The sequence below is a fragment of the Hyla sarda genome, unplaced genomic scaffold, assembly GCF_029499605.1.
Source record: "Hyla sarda isolate aHylSar1 unplaced genomic scaffold, aHylSar1.hap1 scaffold_223, whole genome shotgun sequence".
NCBI classification, from domain to species: domain Eukaryota; kingdom Metazoa; phylum Chordata; class Amphibia; order Anura; family Hylidae; genus Hyla; species Hyla sarda.
Genome location: NW_026608906.1, coordinates 320,023 through 337,457, shown reverse-complemented (window position 1 = coordinate 337,457; position 17,435 = coordinate 320,023). Strand labels below are relative to the sequence as shown.

The window sequence follows — 17,435 nt, the reverse complement described above, 5'->3', positions numbered from 1 at the left end:
CTTCCCCAATATCGCGCCACACCCCTACCCCTTAATTCCCTGGTTGAACTTGATGGACATATGTCTTTTTTCGACCGTACTAACTATGTAACTATGTAACATAACATGGTGGGGGGGGGGGGGTCTCCTGGCTGTTCACACAGGTGTGTCATTGCTGTACATTGACCATGCATTGCTTCTGTGGTATTGCAAAGGCAAAGACAAATGCTTCCAGCCATCCATTGCACTAATGGATTGGTCATCAGCTGGCTGTCTATGTCCCGCATCAATATAGACCAAAGTACAGAGGGTTAGGCTATGCTATTGTGCACCTACCTGATGCATCAGAAGGTGCGAGGCCCTTGCTAAATTCTGTGCACAGACTTTGAGATCTATGCTTTAGACTGTATCTAAACCTGCTCCAACATGGACTGACATTCTGGCCTACTTTCAGCCGATGCGACTTGTCTGTCGCTGAACAGTCGCTTTTTATGTATTCAGCACCTATGTATAATGTTGTAAAAATGCTCTAGAAGCTAAAGTCGCAGAAATGTCACACATATTTGGCCTGCAACTTTCTGTGCGACAAATTCAGACAGGAAAAATCAGTATAAATCCTTAGAAAATTATCCCCCAGTGTCTCCATCTGCTGGCGGTATTGAATAAGCATTGCTGCACTGATGGGGTATGCATTAGACGAAAAAAAAGAAGAAAAAGAAGAATAATACGCCCAGAAAAGAGGCGAAAAGGAGAAAAACGTAAAAAAACGTGAAAAAAAAGTAAGAGGAAGAGAAGGGAAAAAAAGGTGGAAATGGGTTTAAAAGTGATTTCGGCGGAGAAATATATATATATATATATATATATATATATATATATATATGCGCACACACACACATAGATATAAACGTATTCTCCGTTGAGATATTGCAGCCGCTGCTGTGTCCAGGCCCAGGAGCCTTAGCACTGTGCTGTGATGTCACTCAATACCACTGACATCACTAGGTGTAAACAACATCTCTCCTTTGCTGTGTATGTGACTATGGAGCTGTTTGGTGATGTCGTCTATTACGGCCTTCATAGAAGCAACAGGAGATTGTTGCATCCATCTTGAACCCTCAGAACTACAGTGCTATGATGTCACTCACTTCCACAGGCCTTGCAGAGTGTAAACAACAACAACCCAGCTTTGTTGTGTATGTAACCATAGGGATTTGTGATGTCACCTAGAACCTTCACAGCAGCGACAGCTTTATGAGGAGCATCAGCACTGCTCTGCCTGAGCAGAACCATCACCGCCATAGGTTGTCAAATAACCCGGATTTAACCCACACAGGTAAGTCCAATGGGGTGCAGGCATGTCCTCTATGCTTACAGCTTCCCGTGGGTGTTGGTTTGATACCGTTTGGGGACAGCCAAGGAGGCATCTGCAGGCAACAAAGGTAGGTGTGTGCTTGTGTGTGTGTTTCCTATGCAGATCCTAAGCCCAGTGTCACATGCAAGTAGGAGGAGTAAGAAGGGTTCCTGGCAAATCCGGGTTATGGATTGCATTTAAAAAGGCCCCGTGGGAGTGCAATGGGCCCCTGTCTTGCTGCTTAGCAATAATGGTATGGGTTTAGGTTCTGCTGTGTGTACTGGTGGTTGACTGCCCCCCAGCCCAGAGTGTGCATGGAAAATTGTCTGGCAGCCTCCCTGACAGCAAGCAGTGATAGTGCCCATGAAGGGGACCTTGTTGGGCCCGCCCCTTTCACGGTTATCGCTTCTCGGCCTTTTGGCTAAGATCAAGTGTAGTATCTGTTCTTATCAGTTTAATATCTGATACGTCCCCTATCTGGGGACCATATATTAAATGGATTTTTGAGAACGGGGGCCGATTTCGAAGCTTGCTTCCGTCGCCCTATGCATTGACCCGATATGGCAGTATCTTCGGGTACAGTGCACCACCCCCTTACAGGGTTAAAAAGAAAGATTCCTACTTTCATTGCTACCTGCTTGCTGGCTAGCCAGCTAGCCAGCCCTGTGGGCCTTGCTGCTGCTGCAGCCAAAAAACAAAAGGTGGTGCTGCTGCTGCTTCTGCTGCTTCTGCTTCTGCTTGTGTCTGGCCCCTGTTGGAGCGTCCAGGCACAGGACTTCTGCTGCTGCTGACTAAATGGCCTCCTTAATTGGATCATTTGAGTAGCCAGCACACCTGTGCAGGTAGGGCATGACATGATAGGCAGCTGCCTTGATAGCGGGTGGGTGCTGAATGTTCCTAATTGACAAAATAAGATTAATGCTTATGAAGAAATATAAAATCTCATCCCTTCCCCAATATCGCGCCACACCCCTACCCCTTAATTCCCTGGTTGAACTTGATGGACATATGTCTTTTTTCGACCGTACTAACTATGTAACTATGTAACATAACATGGGGGGGGGGGGGGGTCTCCTGGCTGTTCACACAGGTGTGTCATTGCTGTACATTGACCATGCATTGCTTCTGTGGTATTGCAAAGGCAAAGACAAATGCTTCCAGCCATCCATTGCACTAATGGATTGGTCATCAGCTGGCTGTCTATGTCCCGCATCAATATAGACCAAAGTACAGAGGGTTAGGCTATGCTATTGTGCACCTACCTGATGCATCAGAAGGTGCGAGGCCCTTGCTAAATTCTGTGCACAGACTTTGAGATCTATGCTTTAGACTGTATCTAAACCTGCTCCAACATGGACTGACATTCTGGCCTACTTTCAGCCGATGCGACTTGTCTGTCGCTGAACAGTCGCTTTTTATGTATTCAGCACCTATGTATAATGTTGTAAAAATGCTCTAGAAGCTAAAGTCGCAGAAATGTCACACATATTTGGCCTGCAACTTTCTGTGCGACAAATTCAGACAGGAAAAATCAGTATAAATCCTTAGAAAATTATCCCCCAGTGTCTCCATCTGCTGGCGGTATTGAATAAGCATTGCTGCACTGATGGGGTATGCATTAGACGAAAAAAAAGAAGAAAAAGAAGAATAATACGCCCAGAAAAGAGGCGAAAAGGAGAAAAACGTAAAAAAACGTGAAAAAAAAGTAAGAGGAAGAGAAGGGAAAAAAAGGTGGAAATGGGTTTAAAAGTGATTTCGGCGGAGAAATATATATATATATATATATATATATATATATATATATATATATATATGCGCACACACACACATAGATATAAACGTATTCTCCGTTGAGATATTGCAGCCGCTGCTGTGTCCAGGCCCAGGAGCCTTAGCACTGTGCTGTGATGTCACTCAATACCACTGACATCACTAGGTGTAAACAACATCTCTCCTTTGCTGTGTATGTGACTATGGAGCTGTTTGGTGATGTCGTCTATTACGGCCTTCATAGAAGCAACAGGAGATTGTTGCATCCATCTTGAACCCTCAGAACTACAGTGCTATGATGTCACTCACTTCCACAGGCCTTGCAGAGTGTAAACAACAACAACCCAGCTTTGTTGTGTATGTAACCATAGGGATTTGTGATGTCACCTAGAACCTTCACAGCAGCGACAGCTTTATGAGGAGCATCAGCACTGCTCTGCCTGAGCAGAACCATCACCGCCATAGGTTGTCAAATAACCCGGATTTAACCCACACAGGTAAGTCCAATGGGGTGCAGGCATGTCCTCTATGCTTACAGCTTCCCGTGGGTGTTGGTTTGATACCGTTTGGGGACAGCCAAGGAGGCATCTGCAGGCAACAAAGGTAGGTGTGTGCTTGTGTGTGTGTTTCCTATGCAGATCCTAAGCCCAGTGTCACATGCAAGTAGGAGGAGTAAGAAGGGTTCCTGGCAAATCCGGGTTATGGATTGCATTTAAAAAGGCCCCGTGGGAGTGCAATGGGCCCCTGTCTTGCTGCTTAGCAATAATGGTATGGGTTTAGGTTCTGCTGTGTGTACTGGTGGTTGACTGCCCCCCAGCCCAGAGTGTGCATGGAAAATTGTCTGGCAGCCTCCCTGACAGCAAGCAGTGATAGTGCCCATGAAGGGGACCTTGTTGGGCCCGCCCCTTTCACGGTTATCGCTTCTCGGCCTTTTGGCTAAGATCAAGTGTAGTATCTGTTCTTATCAGTTTAATATCTGATACGTCCCCTATCTGGGGACCATATATTAAATGGATTTTTGAGAACGGGGGCCGATTTCGAAGCTTGCTTCCGTCGCCCTATGCATTGACCCGATATGGCAGTATCTTCGGGTACAGTGCACCACCCCCTTACAGGGTTAAAAAGAAAGATTCCTACTTTCATTGCTACCTGCTTGCTGGCTAGCCAGCTAGCCAGCCCTGTGGGCCTTGCTGCTGCTGCAGCCAAAAAACAAAAGGTGGTGCTGCTTCTGCTTCTGCTTGTGTCTGGCCCCTGTTGGAGCGTCCAGGCACAGGACTTCTGCTGCTGCTGACTAAATGGCCTCCTTAATTGGATCATTTGAGTAGCCAGCACACCTGTGCAGGTAGGGCATGACATGATAGGCAGCTGCCTTGATAGCGGGTGGGTGCTGAATGTTCCTAATTGACAAAATAAGATTAATGCTTATGAAGAAATATAAAATCTCATCCCTTCCCCAATATCGCGCCACACCCCTACCCCTTAATTCCCTGGTTGAACTTGATGGACATATGTCTTTTTTCGACCGTACTAACTATGTAACTATGTAACATAACATGGGGGGGGGGGGGGGGTCTCCTGGCTGTTCACACAGGTGTGTCATTGCTGTACATTGACCATGCATTGCTTCTGTGGTATTGCAAAGGCAAAGACAAATGCTTCCAGCCATCCATTGCACTAATGGATTGGTCATCAGCTGGCTGTCTATGTCCCGCATCAATATAGACCAAAGTACAGAGGGTTAGGCTATGCTATTGTGCACCTACCTGATGCATCAGAAGGTGCGAGGCCCTTGCTAAATTCTGTGCACAGACTTTGAGATTTATGCTTTAGACTGTATCTAAACCTGCTCCAACATGGACTGACATTCTGGCCTACTTTCAGCCGATGCGACTTGTCTGTCGCTGAACAGTCGCTTTTTATGTATTCAGCACCTATGTATAATGTTGTAAAAATGCTCTAGAAGCTAAAGTCGCAGAAATGTCACACATATTTGGCCTGCAACTTTCTGTGCGACAAATTCAGACAGGAAAAATCAGTATAAATCCTTAGAAAATTATCCCCCAGTGTCTCCATCTGCTGGCGGTATTGAATAAGCATTGCTGCACTGATGGGGTATGCATTAGACGAAAAAAAAGAAGAAAAAGAAGAATAATACGCCCAGAAAAGAGGCGAAAAGGAGAAAAACGTAAAAAAACGTGAAAAAAGTAAGAGGAAGAGAAGGGAAAAAAAGGTGGAAATGGGTTTAAAAGTGATTTCGGCGGAGAAATATATATATATATATATATATATATATATATATATATATATATATATATGCGCACACACACACATAGATATAAACGTATTCTCCGTTGAGATATTGCAGTCGCTGCTGTGTCCAGGCCCAGGAGCCTTAGCACTGTGCTGTGATGTCACTCAATACCACTGACATCACTAGGTGTAAACAACATCTCTCCTTTGCTGTGTATGTGACTATGGAGCTGTTTGGTGATGTCGTCTATTACGGCCTTCATAGAAGCAACAGGAGATTGTTGCATCCATCTTGAACCCTCAGAACTACAGTGCTATGATGTCACTCACTTCCACAGGCCTTGCAGAGTGTAAACAACAACAACCCAGCTTTGTTGTGTATGTAACCATAGGGATTTGTGATGTCACCTAGAACCTTCACAGCAGCGACAGCTTTATGAGGAGCATCAGCACTGCTCTGCCTGAGCAGAACCATCACCGCCATAGGTTGTCAAATAACCCGGATTTAACCCACACAGGTAAGTCCAATGGGGTGCAGGCATGTCCTCTATGCTTACAGCTTCCCGTGGGTGTTGGTTTGATACCGTTTGGGGACAGCCAAGGAGGCATCTGCAGGCAACAAAGGTAGGTGTGTGCTTGTGTGTGTGTTTCCTATGCAGATCCTAAGCCCAGTGTCACATGCAAGTAGGAGGAGTAAGAAGGGTTCCTGGCAAATCCGGGTTATGGATTGCATTTAAAAAGGCCCCGTGGGAGTGCAATGGGCCCCTGTCTTGCTGCTTAGCAATAATGGTATGGGTTTAGGTTCTGCTGTGTGTACTGGTGGTTGACTGCCCCCCAGCCCAGAGTGTGCATGGAAAATTGTCTGGCAGCCTCCCTGACAGCAAGCAGTGATAGTGCCCATGAAGGGGACCTTGTTGGGCCCGCCCCTTTCACGGTTATCGCTTCTCGGCCTTTTGGCTAAGATCAAGTGTAGTATCTGTTCTTATCAGTTTTCATGCTGGTGGGGATGGGTGCTGCATGGAGGATGCAGGTGTACCAGGGCTTTCCGGGGCTGGTTCTGAGGAATCAGCTCGACGGCTGCCCCGATGTGACCTGTTCCCTCCGGGTCTCGCCATGAGGCTGAGAGGGTCTAGAGCCGAGGTACTTTTGTGCCTCGGGGAGTGGTGACCCCGAGGTGCCGAAACTCACTGGGAGAATAGACTCACTGAGTTGAAGCACGGGCACCATAATCTCTTCACCTTGTGGCACTCACCTCTTGATTCCCGGCCTTCTGGCTAGGATCAGAGAAATTTTTATAGATCCGGCCGGATGTCCGGGCAGTATATCTGCACACATTCACTTATTTATTTCTTTTTTGTCTCACTGTGTCACTTTTTGCGTGTTGTGTGTTCACAGGATTTGTCAGGATGCGGTAGCCCTTCTGGGTGTCCCTCCTGGCGGTCTAGGGGAGGTGTGTGTGGCCATTAGGTTCCGCACCTCCCTGCAAACACCCCGGGTACTCCTGCTTTGGCAGGGTACCTACCGTAATCGGCTCTGCGGGCAGATACCTTGGCTAACGCCAAGGGGGATGCCGGGAGCATTTGTGGTCCCCTAGTAGCTTCGGCGAAAAGGGACATCGAACCTGGAACCTCGCAGGTACCTTTTGGTCCGGAGGCGAAGGGTAAGGTTTGTTGGGGGGCCTCTCTCCTATCGGAGAAGGGCTTGCGATAGACCGCATCCTTTGTGCACGTTTTTTTAGTGTAACACGTTTGCACTTTTTCTTGCACTTTGGGTGAATCGAAAGCACGTTCCTCGGCTTTAGATAAAAAAAAAAAAAAAAATCTGTTCTTATCAGTTTAATATCTGATACGTCCCCTATCTGGGGACCATATATTAAATGGATTTTTGAGAACGGGGGCCGATTTCGAAGCTTGCTTCCGTCGCCCTATGCATTGACCCGATATGGCAGTATCTTCGGGTACAGTGCACCACCCCCTTACAGGGTTAAAAAGAAAGATTCCTACTTTCATTGCTACCTGCTTGCTGGCTAGCCAGCTAGCCAGCCCTGTGGGCCTTGCTGCTGCTGCAGCCAAAAAACAAAAGGTGGTGCTGCTGCTGCTTCTGCTGCTTCTGCTTCTGCTTGTGTCTGGCCCCTGTTGGAGCGTCCAGGCACAGGACTTCTGCTGCTGCTGACTAAATGGCCTCCTTAATTGGATCATTTGAGTAGCCAGCACACCTGTGCAGGTAGGGCATGACATGATAGGCAGCTGCCTTGATAGCGGGTGGGTGCTGAATGTTCCTAATTGACAAAATAAGATTAATGCTTATGAAGAAATATAAAATCTCATCCCTTCCCCAATATCGCGCCACACCCCTACCCCTTAATTCCCTGGTTGAACTTGATGGACATATGTCTTTTTTCGACCGTACTAACTATGTAACTATGTAACATAACATGGGGGGGGGGGGGGGGGTCTCCTGGCTGTTCACACAGGTGTGTCATTGCTGTACATTGACCATGCATTGCTTCTGTGGTATTGCAAAGGCAAAGACAAATGCTTCCAGCCATCCATTGCACTAATGGATTGGTCATCAGCTGGCTGTCTATGTCCCGCATCAATATAGACCAAAGTACAGAGGGTTAGGCTATGCTATTGTGCACCTACCTGATGCATCAGAAGGTGCGAGGCCCTTGCTAAATTCTGTGCACAGACTTTGAGATCTATGCTTTAGACTGTATCTAAACCTGCTCCAACATGGACTGACATTCTGGCCTACTTTCAGCCGATGCGACTTGTCTGTCGCTGAACAGTCGCTTTTTATGTATTCAGCACCTATGTATAATGTTGTAAAAATGCTCTAGAAGCTAAAGTCGCAGAAATGTCACACATATTTGGCCTGCAACTTTCTGTGCGACAAATTCAGACAGGAAAAATCAGTATAAATCCTTAGAAAATTATCCCCCAGTGTCTCCATCTGCTGGCGGTATTGAATAAGCATTGCTGCACTGATGGGGTATGCATTAGACGAAAAAAAAGAAGAAAAAGAAGAATAATACGCCCAGAAAAGAGGCGAAAAGGAGAAAAACGTAAAAAAACGTGAAAAAAAAGTAAGAGGAAGAGAAGGGAAAAAAAGGTGGAAATGGGTTTAAAAGTGATTTCGGCGGAGAAATATATATATATATATATATATATATATATATATATATATATATATGCGCACACACACACATAGATATAAACGTATTCTCCGTTGAGATATTGCAGCCGCTGCTGTGTCCAGGCCCAGGAGCCTTAGCACTGTGCTGTGATGTCACTCAATACCACTGACATCACTAGGTGTAAACAACATCTCTCCTTTGCTGTGTATGTGACTATGGAGCTGTTTGGTGATGTCGTCTATTACGGCCTTCATAGAAGCAACAGGAGATTGTTGCATCCATCTTGAACCCTCAGAACTACAGTGCTATGATGTCACTCACTTCCACAGGCCTTGCAGAGTGTAAACAACAACAACCCAGCTTTGTTGTGTATGTAACCATAGGGATTTGTGATGTCACCTAGAACCTTCACAGCAGCGACAGCTTTATGAGGAGCATCAGCACTGCTCTGCCTGAGCAGAACCATCACCGCCATAGGTTGTCAAATAACCCGGATTTAACCCACACAGGTAAGTCCAATGGGGTGCAGGCATGTCCTCTATGCTTACAGCTTCCCGTGGGTGTTGGTTTGATACCGTTTGGGGACAGCCAAGGAGGCATCTGCAGGCAACAAAGGTAGGTGTGTGCTTGTGTGTGTGTTTCCTATGCAGATCCTAAGCCCAGTGTCACATGCAAGTAGGAGGAGTAAGAAGGGTTCCTGGCAAATCCGGGTTATGGATTGCATTTAAAAAGGCCCCGTGGGAGTGCAATGGGCCCCTGTCTTGCTGCTTAGCAATAATGGTATGGGTTTAGGTTCTGCTGTGTGTACTGGTGGTTGACTGCCCCCCAGCCCAGAGTGTGCATGGAAAATTGTCTGGCAGCCTCCCTGACAGCAAGCAGTGATAGTGCCCATGAAGGGGACCTTGTTGGGCCCGCCCCTTTCACGGTTATCGCTTCTCGGCCTTTTGGCTAAGATCAAGTGTAGTATCTGTTCTTATCAGTTTAATATCTGATACGTCCCCTATCTGGGGACCATATATTAAATGGATTTTTGAGAACGGGGGCCGATTTCGAAGCTTGCTTCCGTCGCCCTATGCATTGACCCGATATGGCAGTATCTTCGGGTACAGTGCACCACCCCCTTACAGGGTTAAAAAGAAAGATTCCTACTTTCATTGCTACCTGCTTGCTGGCTAGCCAGCTAGCCAGCCCTGTGGGCCTTGCTGCTGCTGCAGCCAAAAAACAAAAGGTGGTGCTGCTGCTGCTTCTGCTGCTTCTGCTTCTGCTTGTGTCTGGCCCCTGTTGGAGCGTCCAGGCACAGGACTTCTGCTGCTGCTGACTAAATGGCCTCCTTAATTGGATCATTTGAGTAGCCAGCACACCTGTGCAGGTAGGGCATGACATGATAGGCAGCTGCCTTGATAGCGGGTGGGTGCTGAATGTTCCTAATTGACAAAATAAGATTAATGCTTATGAAGAAATATAAAATCTCATCCCTTCCCCAATATCGCGCCACACCCCTACCCCTTAATTCCCTGGTTGAACTTGATGGACATATGTCTTTTTTCGACCGTACTAACTATGTAACTATGTAACATAACATGGGGGGGGGGGGGGGGTCTCCTGGCTGTTCACACAGGTGTGTCATTGCTGTACATTGACCATGCATTGCTTCTGTGGTATTGCAAAGGCAAAGACAAATGCTTCCAGCCATCCATTGCACTAATGGATTGGTCATCAGCTGGCTGTCTATGTCCCGCATCAATATAGACCAAAGTACAGAGGGTTAGGCTATGCTATTGTGCACCTACCTGATGCATCAGAAGGTGCGAGGCCCTTGCTAAATTCTGTGCACAGACTTTGAGATCTATGCTTTAGACTGTATCTAAACCTGCTCCAACATGGACTGACATTCTGGCCTACTTTCAGCCGATGCGACTTGTCTGTCGCTGAACAGTCGCTTTTTATGTATTCAGCACCTATGTATAATGTTGTAAAAATGCTCTAGAAGCTAAAGTCGCAGAAATGTCACACATATTTGGCCTGCAACTTTCTGTGCGACAAATTCAGACAGGAAAAATCAGTATAAATCCTTAGAAGATTATCCCCCAGTGTCTCCATCTGCTGGCGGTATTGAATAAGCATTGCTGCACTGATGGGGTATGCATTAGACGAAAAAAAAGAAGAAAAAGAAGAATAATACGCCCAGAAAAGAGGCGAAAAGGAGAAAAACGTAAAAAAACGTGAAAAAAAAGTAAGAGGAAGAGAAGGGAAAAAAAGGTGGAAATGGGTTTAAAAGTGATTTCGGCGGAGAAATATATATATATATATATATATATATATATATATATATATATATATGCGCACACACACACATAGATATAAACGTATTCTCCGTTGAGATATTGCAGCCGCTGCTGTGTCCAGGCCCAGGAGCCTTAGCACTGTGCTGTGATGTCACTCAATACCACTGACATCACTAGGTGTAAACAACATCTCTCCTTTGCTGTGTATGTGACTATGGAGCTGTTTGGTGATGTCGTCTATTACGGCCTTCATAGAAGCAACAGGAGATTGTTGCATCCATCTTGAACCCTCAGAACTACAGTGCTATGATGTCACTCACTTCCACAGGCCTTGCAGAGTGTAAACAACAACAACCCAGCTTTGTTGTGTATGTAACCATAGGGATTTGTGATGTCACCTAGAACCTTCACAGCAGCGACAGCTTTATGAGGAGCATCAGCACTGCTCTGCCTGAGCAGAACCATCACCGCCATAGGTTGTCAAATAACCCGGATTTAACCCACACAGGTAAGTCCAATGGGGTGCAGGCATGTCCTCTATGCTTACAGCTTCCCGTGGGTGTTGGTTTGATACCGTTTGGGGACAGCCAAGGAGGCATCTGCAGGCAACAAAGGTAGGTGTGTGCTTGTGTGTGTGTTTCCTATGCAGATCCTAAGCCCAGTGTCACATGCAAGTAGGAGGAGTAAGAAGGGTTCCTGGCAAATCCGGGTTATGGATTGCATTTAAAAAGGCCCCGTGGGAGTGCAATGGGCCCCTGTCTTGCTGCTTAGCAATAATGGTATGGGTTTAGGTTCTGCTGTGTGTACTGGTGGTTGACTGCCCCCCAGCCCAGAGTGTGCATGGAAAATTGTCTGGCAGCCTCCCTGACAGCAAGCAGTGATAGTGCCCATGAAGGGGACCTTGTTGGGCCCGCCCCTTTCACGGTTATCGCTTCTCGGCCTTTTGGCTAAGATCAAGTGTAGTATCTGTTGTACTTACCTGGCAGGGGAGATACCATGATCACTACGGTCTGAAGAACTCCAAGCATTGTGGTAGAGATTTTGCGTAGTACGATTGCAGTACTTTTCGTTCTTATTAGAACCGCATTTCTCTAGAGCATACCACCTGAAGATCGTCTCCTGCCTGCCTCGGAACATCTGAAGAAGGAGAAGATCTTGAAGACTGCAGCTCCGGAAGAAGCCGACGAAGAACCTGGAAGAAGGGAATCGGCGGTGAATTCCGGAACAGCGGCGAAGAGGAAGGCGGCGCAGAATCTTTTCGAAGAAACTCGCTGCCTCTGGAGAAGGATTTGCATAGCTCCTCCCACCGGGACCGGATCTGCATAGCTCCTCCCACCCGGGAAAGAAGACTTTGCGAAGCCTCTCTCCACAAGCAAGCAAGGAAGCGGAAAAGAGCCTGCTGGAAGAAGCCATGGCCTCAACCAGCAAGTCCACCCAGGAGGCTGCAGGGCAAGGCCTGGAGGTCCAGCCCCAACCACAGCAAGCTTCAACCTCCACCACGGCAAGGCAGAAGGGCGGCAGAATTCCTAACCTGGAAGCTCCAACCCTGGAGCCCTGGATGGGGCAGACTGTTGCCTTGAAGCTCAAGCCCGTGGACGGAAGGGTGCCGGACATGTCCCACGACGTGTTCTGCAAGAAGATGCTGGCGGATCAAGGCTTCCCCACGGCTGACACCCTGGGAATAGCAACCTTCTTTTCGGGAATCTTCTACATCACCTTTGCCACCATTGGGACCTGTAGAAGATACTGGGAGGTGGTGAAAGCGGCGAGTCCCGAATCCCCTTTCTCTCGCTTTGTGGGCAACTGCCTTATTCAAAGAGAGGAGAGGCGGGTGACGGTCTCAATGCGGAACCCACACACCCCAGGCACGGACATCTCGACCTTCCTGAAGCGCTTCTGCACCGTGGTGAGGGAGCCCACCCGCATCCTGAACTCACTCGGATACTGGACCTGCAAGTGGTCTGTGGTCGTCAGACTCAACAAGAACCCTGCTTCTCCAGACGGACTACAGCACCTGCCAACGACATTTTCCTTGGGCAACTCCACAGGACTTATCTTCTACCCGGACATGCCGCAGACCTGCAGGAGATGTGGCAAGATGGGCCACGAGGGCAAGGACTGTACGGAGGATGCCTGCAGGTATTGCCGTGTGACAGGTCACACGACCAAGGACTGCCCCAAGAGCAAGACCTGCAACCTCTGCGGACTGGCAGCCCACAGCTACAAGGACTGCCCCCAGAGGGAGAGAACATGGGCATCTGTGGCAGCGAGAGCACCGAAGCCAGCCCCAGCTCCGGAGCCAACACCACGGATGGCCAAGCCGACCAAGGAGGGTAAGAAGGCGAAAGCCACCACCCCTGCCCCGTCCCGCCCCTCCCCTGCCCCTCCCGCCCCATCCCCTGCCCCTCCCGCCCCATCTCCTGCCCCATCCCGTCCCACCCCTGCCCCATCCCGTCCCACCCCTGCCCCATCCCGTCCCACCCCTGCCCCTCCTGCCCCATCCCGTCCCACCCCTGCCCCTCCTGCCCCATCCCGTCCCACCCCCGCCCCTCCTGCCCCATCCCGCCCCACCCCTGCCCCCCGTACCCCACCCCGGCCCACCCCTGCCCCCCGTACCCCACCCCGGCCCACCCCTGCCCCGTCCTCCCCTGCCCGGCCCACCCCTGCCCCGTCCTCCCCTGCCCGGCCCACCCCTGCCCCGTCCTCCCCTGCCCGGGCACTCTCTCCTGCCCCCCGCCCCACCCAGCCTCCTTTCTCTCCTGGCCCAGCAGCACCTAACCCCCCTCCAGCTGCTGGTGCCCGCCCTTCGGAGGACTTTCCTGTGCTTCCTCCCCCAGGTACCATACAGAGGAAGAGGAAAGGAAGGGACAACGTATCAGAAGAGTCCCACAAAAGAAAGATAATCGAGACCTGCGAGACCCCTCAAGCTTCAGATGAGGAGGAGGAGATGGAGCAGGTCTGCGAGAGCCTTGAGGCTTCAGAAGGAGAGGAGGTGATGGAGCAGGCCCAAGTGGAGCAGGTCCAAGCAGAGCCAGTCCAAGCTCAATCTATGGAGGAGCTGCTGCAGGACCCAGAGGTTAAGAAAATCCTGGACACTCCGTCCAACACGGTCTACGACGAGTTCTTGGAAGGGCGCTACGAGAAGCCACAGGAGCCGACAGGCGCCAGAGAAGAGGACCCGTCCGACCAGACTGGTAACTAGTATCAGAACTAACCTCTCTTTTTATTCCCATGGCTGATCTCAACATCTTCTGCATTAATGTGAGGAGTATTAGAGCTTGGTTTAGATTTCAGACTGTTCTTACGTTCTTAGATTCCCAGAGGTGTGATGTTTACATGTTGCAGGAATGTGCTTTGTCTGCTTCTAGGTCTTACAACCATCTGGCCAGGCAGTGGCCTCACGGCCCTTCCTACTGGTCTGGTGGGGGCGACAATAGGTCTGCGGGGGTGGCCATCCTGATCAGGGGAGGTAACTTTGCACTTGATTCCGTCCGGGAGCTCGTCTGTGGCAGACTTCTTGTCGCAGACGGTTCCTGGGCGGGTGAGCCCGTGCGGCTCATCAACGTGTATGCCTCCCCTGAGAGGGATGTCCGACTGGAGGTTCTCCAGGCCCTGCGGGCTGAACTCGCCACCACTAGAGCAGTAGTGTTGGGTGGTGACTTCAACTGCCCCATTGAGGTGGACGGGCGCAGTTCTGGCACATCCGCCAACCTGGACGTGACGTCTAAACTGCTGATTGAGATGGTGACGGAGGCATCCTTGCAGGACGTTGTCGGGTCCATCGGGAACGGCTCCGTAAACTATACGTGGAGCCGCCCCGATGGCTCGCTCCGTTCTCGGATAGACTTCATCTTCACTTCGAGAGCAGTCAGAAAGGTGTCGTACTCTATGGTCCCCTGCTTCTTCTCTGACCACAGGGCCATTCGATTCCGGGGGACTCTGGGCCATGGATTCCCACCTGGCCCGGGCTCCTGGAAGTTGAATTGTGCCCTGTTGGAGCAGAGGGAGGTCATGGAGGAACTTAGGGATGCTTACCTTGTATGGCGAAATGACAAATGTCTGTTCAAGTGCATCAGCGATTGGTGGGAATATGTTAAAGTCGAATTCCGTTGTTTCTTTCAGGCAAAAGGCAGACAACAGGCGTGTGCGAAGAAGTGGGACTTGAGGAAACTGCAGCGCGAGCTGCGGTCCCTGCAGGACCTGCTCCAGTGTGGCTGGGACGTCAGGGAGGAGCTGGAGGAGACCAAAAAGAGCTTGAAAAGGCACTTTGAGGAGGAATCCAAGCGAATCGTCTTTCGTTCCAAGGTGGAGAACCTGGAGAAGGGTGAGAAATGTAACTCTTTCTTTTTCAGGAAGCTCCATGCCGGCCACACGCCCCTGACTGAGCTACGAGATGAGACCGGACACATGAGGAGCGGCAAGGAGGAAGTGATGGGGGTCGTCCACGACTTCTACAGCAACCTCTACGCCCCCAAGTCATCCGACCCCGAAGCCGCCGAGAGGTTCCTGTCAGGTGTCACTAACGTTGTTGATCCCGCAGGTGCGGCGGCTATGGACGATCCCTTGACGGTGGGGGAGCTGCTCTCTGCCGCTAAATCCTTTAAGCCCGGCAGGACCCCGGGCAGTGACGGTCTCCCGGCCGAGCTCTACGTAGCGCTGGGTGACCTGATCTGTCCGGACCTGTTGGAGGTGTACGAGGAGATGGTGGTGGGGGGCAGAATGCCTCCGTCGTTGAGGGAAGGGATGATCACGATCTTGTATAAGCGGAAGGGGGAGAGATGTGACCTGAAAAACTGGCGTCCCATCTCTCTCCTGAACGTGGACTACAAGATCCTCGCCAAGGTGCTGGCCAACAGGCTGAAACCTGTCATGGGGCAGATCGTCCATCCGGACCAGACCTGCAGCATTCCTGGCCGCAGGATTGCCGACAGCCTTGCCCTTGTGAGAGACACGGTCCATTACATCCAGGACCGCGGGGGCCGCGCCGCCCTGGTCAGCTTAGATCAGGAGAAGGCGTTCGACCGTGTCTCCCACGCATTCATGGACAGGGTTTTGCGCAGGCTGGGTCTGGGGAAGATGTTTTGCTCTTTTGTTAACGTTATGTATTTTGACATTTACAGCACGGTGTTGGTGAACGGCTGGAAGACTGACCCCTTTACTATTCTTTCAGGGGTTAGACAAGGCTGCCCTCTTTCACCTCTCCTTTTTGTTTGTGTTATAGAGCTCTTCGCTGAGACTATCCGGCAGAATGGAGAGATCAGAGGGATCACCGCACCAGGACCAGATCGCCACGAGGTCAAGTGCTCGCTCTACATGGACGACGTGACCGTCTTCTGCGCTGACCAGCGTTCGGTGACTGCACTCGTCCAGACCTGCGAGGACTTCGGCAGAGCTTCGGGGGCAAAAGTCAACTGCGGGAAGTCGGAGGCCATGCTCTTCGGGGAATGGCACCTGGCTTCTTCCGCCCCCTTCCCCTTTACTATTAAGCCGGACTTCATTCAAATTCTTGGAGTCTGGTTCGGGAAGGAAGGAGCGGCCCTTAAGTCTTGGCAAGACCGACTAGGAAGGATAAACTCGAAGATCGGACTGTGGAGCTCCAGAAAGCTCACGATGGAAGGCAAGGCACTTGTCCTGCGGAGTGAAGTTTTGCCTGTGCTCCAATATACCGCACAGGCCTGGCCTCCCCATACCACCGTTTGCAAGGCCATCACCCGGACAGTGTTTGGCTTCGTCTGGGGCAAAATGGACAGAGTCAAGAGGACCGTGATGTACAAGGAACCCCGCAAGGGTGGGAAGGGAATACCCGACATCCCCGCTCTGCTGAGGGCCTCCTTTGCATGTGTCACGGTGCAGCGGACTCTTGTAGAAAAGACTGGCTCAGCGGGCAGGTCCATGTCTCGCTTGCTTCTCATGCCCCTCTGGAGACAGCTGGGCTGGGACAAGTGGGACAGCTCCATCCCTTACAGCTGGAACACTCCCTGGTTCTATGGGGATGTTGTCCGGTTTGTGAGGGAGCACCAGCTGGAAGGACTGAAACCAGACCTATGGAAGCCAAAGACAATCCACAAGCTCATCCGAGCTAAGGACTCGACCGAGCTGGTTCCGGGACTCCCCGCAGCCACTGCAGAGACAGTTTGGAACAATGTGGCCTCAAAGCGGCTTACCAATGGACACAAGGACTTGTCGTGGATGGCCGTCATGGGAGGTCTCTCTCTCAGGTCATTCATGCATGCCCGCAACCTGTGCAAGACCCGGTACTGCCCCCGTTGCCCCTACGTGGAGGAAACATCTTTCCACGTGTTTTGGCAGTGCCCCTTTGCACAGGGTCTGTTGGACGCCCTAGAACAGGAACTCAGAGACTCAGTGCCCAGGAGCTGCCTATCGTACCATTCGGTGCTTTACGGCCTGTTCCCTGGGACCCACGACGTGGAGGCCATCCAGGAGGCCTGGCGCCTTATGAACTGTTTTAAGGACGCAGTGTGGCTTGCCAGGAACCGCCTCGTGATCAACAGGGAAAACATGTCCGTCCGGGACTGCCGCAGGTTCATCAAGAACCTGCTTAGAGACTATGCCATCTTGGACAGCTCGGCCGTTGATGAGGAAGAAGAGGAGTGAAGACCCCTCTCCTTCTCCCATGTCTCCCTGAAGATACAGCCCAACA

The 17,435-nt window shown here is 50.3% G+C and overlaps 4 non-coding genes and 2 pseudogenes across 4 annotated transcripts; all 6 read left to right on the top strand.

Annotated features, from left to right (window-relative positions):
- Positions 1–1,731: 1,731 nt before the first annotated feature.
- LOC130320980 (U2 spliceosomal RNA) lies at positions 1,732–1,922 on the top strand. The gene has a single exon (XR_008866787.1). It is a non-coding gene; the product is annotated as a U2 spliceosomal RNA (small nuclear RNA).
- Positions 1,923–4,016: 2,094 nt separating this feature from the next.
- LOC130320977 (U2 spliceosomal RNA) lies at positions 4,017–4,207 on the top strand. The gene has a single exon (XR_008866785.1). It is a non-coding gene; the product is annotated as a U2 spliceosomal RNA (small nuclear RNA).
- Positions 4,208–6,287: 2,080 nt separating this feature from the next.
- On the top strand, positions 6,288–6,447 carry LOC130321072 (U2 spliceosomal RNA; annotated as a pseudogene).
- A 693-nt stretch (positions 6,448–7,140) lies between these two features.
- Positions 7,141–7,323, top strand: LOC130321050 (U2 spliceosomal RNA). Its single transcript, XR_008866847.1, has one exon. It is a non-coding gene; the product is annotated as a U2 spliceosomal RNA (small nuclear RNA).
- A 2,094-nt stretch (positions 7,324–9,417) lies between these two features.
- LOC130320976 (U2 spliceosomal RNA) lies at positions 9,418–9,608 on the top strand. Its single transcript, XR_008866784.1, has one exon. It is a non-coding gene; the product is annotated as a U2 spliceosomal RNA (small nuclear RNA).
- A 2,093-nt stretch (positions 9,609–11,701) lies between these two features.
- LOC130321076 (U2 spliceosomal RNA) lies at positions 11,702–11,861 on the top strand (annotated as a pseudogene).
- The last annotated feature ends 5,574 nt before the right edge of the window (positions 11,862–17,435 follow it).